The sequence below is a fragment of the Entelurus aequoreus genome, unplaced genomic scaffold (genome assembly GCF_033978785.1).
Source record: "Entelurus aequoreus isolate RoL-2023_Sb unplaced genomic scaffold, RoL_Eaeq_v1.1 HiC_scaffold_44, whole genome shotgun sequence".
Classification (NCBI taxonomy): Eukaryota; Metazoa; Chordata; class Actinopteri; order Syngnathiformes; family Syngnathidae; genus Entelurus; species Entelurus aequoreus.
In genome coordinates, this window is record NW_026907976.1 from 192,501 (window position 1) to 197,500 (window position 5,000).

Consider the following 5,000-nt stretch of genomic DNA (forward strand, 5'->3'; position numbering starts at 1 on the left):
GGAAGTCCCCGAAAAAAAAAGGCGTGAATTTGCCTAAGTGTAAAGCTGGGGTAAAAGCGGGAGTAGCCATGACTCTCTAGTCATTTAAGAATGGCTGGATTTTTTCTAAGTGTCGTCATTTTAGGGTACCAGCACTCCGTGGAGAAAATGCGGCGTGGTGCTTGGGAACAAGAAGGCCGACCTGCCTTGGTTCCCCGCCGGGGTCAGGAGGTCAAAATTAGTCCCTCTCCTTGCTGGAAGTCACCCAAAAAAAGTCGTGAATTTGCCTAAGTGTCTAGGTGCCTGGCCCTTTAAGAAGGCCGACCACCCTTGGTTCCCCGCCGGGGTCAGGAGGTCAAATTTAGTCCCTCTCCAAGCTGGAAGTCATTTTAGGGTACCAGCACTCTGTGGAGAAAATGCGGCGTCGTGCTTGGGAACGAGCATTTAATCCCCGCAGGTGAAACCTAAAAAACGGGCCAAGTGATGTCATTAGAGGCCCTATTTTCAGACAGTTTGGCGTATTTCGGTGACGCCGAGGAGTCCATCAGGTCTTCCCGGTCGAATGCGAGGCCTTTTGGGGGCCATAGGTCATCAAAAAGAGTGGGGGACCGGAGCCCTCCTGTGGACTCCGGCCCTAAATGCACCCAGGATTAAAGGCATCATTTCCAGGCCTTTTGGGGCCCCATTTTAAACAGTTTGTAGTATTTCGGTGACGCCGAGGCGTCCGTCAGGTGTTCCCGGGCAATGTGAGGCCTTTTGGGGCCATAAATTACTGTTAATTGGGGGCCCTGGATGCCTTTTGGGGCCCTATTTTCAGACAGAAAACAGCAACCCTCTTACACTGCAAGAGGACAGCGGGGAATTGAAGCCCTCCCGTGGACTCTGGCCGCAATTGCACCTATAAAAAAAAAAAAAAATGCATTATTTTCCAGCATTAAAGGCATCATTTCCAGGCCTTTTGGGGCCCCATTTTAAACAGTTTGTAGTATTTCGGTGACGCCGAGGCGTCCGTCAGGTGTTCCCGGGCAATGTGAGGCCTTTTGGGGCCATAAATTACTGTTAATTAGGGGCCCTGGATGCCTTTTGGGGCCCTATTTTCAGACAGAAAACAGCAACCCTCTTACACTGCAAGAGGACAGCGGGGAATTGGAGCCCTCCCGTGGACTCTGGCCGCACTTGCACCTATTAAAAAAAAAAAAAAAAAAAAAAAAAAAGCATTATTTTCCAGCATTAAAGGCATCATTTCCAGGCCTTTTGGGGCCCCATTTTAAACAGTTTGTAGTATTTCGGTGACGCCGAGGCGTCCGTCAGGTCTTCCCGGGCAATGTGAGGCCTTTTGGGGCCATAAATTACTGTTAATTAGGGGCCCTGGATGCCTTTTGGGGCCCTATTTTCAGACAGAAAACAGCAACCCTCTTACACTGCAAGAGGACAGCAGCGGGGAATTGGAGCCCTCCCGTGGACTCCGGCCGCAATTGCACCTATAAAAAAAAAAAAAAAGCATTATTTTCCAGCATTAAAGGCATCATTTCCAGGCCTTTTGGGGGCCCCATTTTAAACAGTTTGTAGTATTTCGGTGACGCCGAGGCGTCCGTCAGGTCTTCCCGGGCAATGTGATGCCTTTTGGAGCCATAAATTACTGTCATTAGGGGCCCTGGATGCCTTTTGGGGCCCTATTTCCAGACAGAAAACAGCAACCCTCTTACACTGCAAGAGGACAGCAGCGGGGAATTGGAGCCCTCCCGTGGACTCCGGCCGCAATTGCACCCCTAAAGAAATGCATTTTTTCCCAAGTGTGCACTATAGAGAGAAACCCTACTTATGAAGGGAAATAAACCCCGGGCTGTTGCACATGTGTCTTAGGACAGCAATAGACGGGCTTTTTAAACAGAACGGCATATTTTGTGCTACCCGGGGTGTCCAGCGCGTGTCCCCGGGGTATGTGAGGCCCTTTGGGGCATGCGGCCAGGAAATGTCCTGAACGATCCAAAATCACACCCTGGTTTGAGTGCCACATGTCCCGCAGCAGGTCACCCGAGTCCAGGTGCCCGACATGTACAAAGCGCCCCCCAGCAAAGTCACACTGTGAGTGGGGAAGAAAAGTTGGGAAAGTGTGCAAAAATCCCCAAAATGTTCTAAAATCACACCCAGGTTTGAGTGCCACATGTCCCACAGCAGGTCACCCGAGTCCAGGGATGCCCGACATGTACAAAGCGCCCCCCAGCAAAGTCACACTGTGAGTGGGGAAGAAAAGTTGGGAAAGTGTGCAAAAATCCCCAAAATGTTCTAAAATCACACCCAGGTTTGAGTGCAGCAAGTCCCGCAGCCGGTCACCCGAGTACAAGGGTGCCCGACATGTACAAAGCGCCCCCCAGCAAAGTCACACTGTGAGTGGGGAAGAAAAGTTGGGAAAGTGTGCAAAAATCCCCAAAATGTTCTAAAAGCACACCCAGGTTTGAGTGCCACAAGTCCCGCAGCCGGTCACCCGAGTCCAGGGATGCCCGACGTGTCCACAAGGCTCCCAGCAAAGTCACACTGTGAGTGGGGGAGGAAATTCAGAAATGTAGGCAAAAGTCCCGAAAATGGTCCAAAATCACACCCAGGTGACACCCAGGTTTGAGTGCCACAAGTCCCGCAGCAGGTGACCCGAGTCCAAGGGTGCCCGGCATGTCCAAAGCGCCCCCAGCAAAGTCACACTGTGAGTGGGGGGGAAAAGTGGGAAAAGTAGGCAAAAGTCCCGAAAAATGGTCCAAAATGACACCCAGGTTCGAGTCCCACAAGTCCCGCAGCCGCCCACCCGAGTCCAGGGATGCACGACATGTCCAAAGAAATAATAAAAATCCACAAAAATCCGGGGGCCGGATTCCGGCGTACCGCTTCGGCCCGCGTGCCCTAGTTTGGAGACCGATTTTAAAAATTTGCCGTTGACGGCTAGTTTTTTTCCTTATCACACCCACATTTGAGTGCCACAAGTCCCGCCGCGTTCCACCCAAGTCCAGGGGTGCCAAGAGGTGCCCAGCGTGGCCAGGACGCATGCAGCAAAGTCACAGGGGAAGTGGGGTAGAAAAGTGGGGAAAGTCTGGAAAAGGTCGTGAAAATGGTCAAAAATCACACCCAGGCTGGCGTGCAGCAAGTCCTGCCGCGTTCCAGCCGAGCACAGGGGTGCCAGGAGGCACCCAGCGTGGCCAGGGCGCACCCAGCAAAGTCACAGGGGAAGTGGGGAAAGTCTGGGGGGAAAGTCGTGAAAATGAGCAAAAATCACACCCAGGCTGGAGTGCAGCAAGTCCCGCCGCGTTCCAGCCGAGCCCAGGGGTGCCAGGAGGCACCCAGCATGGCCAGGGCGCACCCAGCAAAGTCACAGGGGAAGTGGGGAAAGTTGGGGAAAAAGTCATGAAAATGATCAAAAATCACACCCAGGCTGGAGTGCAGCAAGTCCCGCCGCGTTCCAGCCGAGTCCAGGGGTGCCAGGAGGCACCCAGCGTGGCCAGGACGCACCCAGCAAAGTCACAGGGGAAGTGGGGAAAGTCGGGGGAAAAGTCGCGAAAATGATCAAAAATCACACCCAGGCTGGAGTGCAGCAAGTCCCGCCGCGTTCCAGCCGAGCCCAGGGGTGCCTGGAGGCACCCAGCATGGCCAGGACGCACCCAGCAAAGTCACAGGGGAAGTGGGGAAAGTCGGGGAAAAAGTCATGAAAATGATCAAAAATCACACCCAGGCTGGAGTGCAGCAAGTCCCGCCGCGTTCCAGGCGAGCCCGGGGGTGCCAGCAGGCACCCAGCGTGGCCAGGGCGCACCCAGCAAAGTCACAGGGGAAGTGGGGAAAGTCTGGGGAAAAGTCGCGAAAATGATCAAAAATCACACCCAGGCTGGAGTGCAGCAAGTCCCGCCGCGTTCCAGCCGAGCCCAGGGGTGCCTGGAGGCACCCAGCGTGGCCAGGGCGCACCCAGCAAAGTCACAGGGGAAGTGGGGAAAGTCTGGGGAAAAGTCGCGAAAATGATCAAAAATCACACCCAGGCTGGAGTGCAGCAAGTCCTGCCGCGTTCCAGCCGAGCCCAGGGGTGCCTGGAGGCACCCAGCATGGCCAGGACGCACCCAGCAAAGTCACAGGGGAAGTGGGGAAAGGTGGGGAAAGTTGGGGAAAAAGTCATGAAAATGATCAAAAATCACACCCAGGCTGGAGTGCAGCAAGTCCCGCCGCGTTCCAGCCGAGCCCGGGGGTGCCAGCAGGCACCCAGCATGGCCAGGACGCACCCCGCAAAGTCACAGGGTAAGTGGGGAAAGTCGGGGAAAAAGTCATGAAAATGAGCAAAAATCACACCCAGGCTGGAGTGCAGCAAGTCCCGCCGCGTTCCAGCCGAGCCCCGGGGTGCCAGCAGGCACCCAGCATGGCCAGGGCGCACCCTGCAAAGTCACAGGGGAAGTGGGGGATTTTTTCTAAGTACCCAATCGAAAGAGGCTAAAAAGCACCTCTTTTTACCTTCTCTCGATTTTTCCAAGTACAAAATCGAGAGAGGCTAAAAATCCCCTCTTTTTACCTTCTCTCGATCAGACACTTAGAAAAAAAACGGGGGAAAAAAAAAAAAATTCTGGGATTTTTTCTAAGTACAAAATCGAGAGAGGCTAAAAAGCACCTCTTTTTGCCTTCTCTCGATTTTTTCCAAGTACAAAATCGAGAGAGGCTAAAAATCCCCTCTTTTTACCTTCTCTCGATCAGACACTTAGAAAAAAAACGGGGAAAAAAAAAATTTCTGGGATTTTTTCTAAGTACAAAATCGAGAGAGGCTAAAAAGCACCTCTTTTTGCCTTCTCTCGATTTTTCCAAGTACAAAATCGAGAGAGGCTAAAAATCCCCTCTTTTTACCTTCTCTCGATCAGACACTTAGAAAAAAAAACGGGGAAAAAAAAAATTTCTGGGATTTTTTCTAAGTACAAAATCGAGAGAGGCTAAAAATCCCCTCTTTTTGCCTTCTCTCGATCAGACACTTAGAAAAAAAAACGGGGAAAAAAAAATTTCTGGGATTT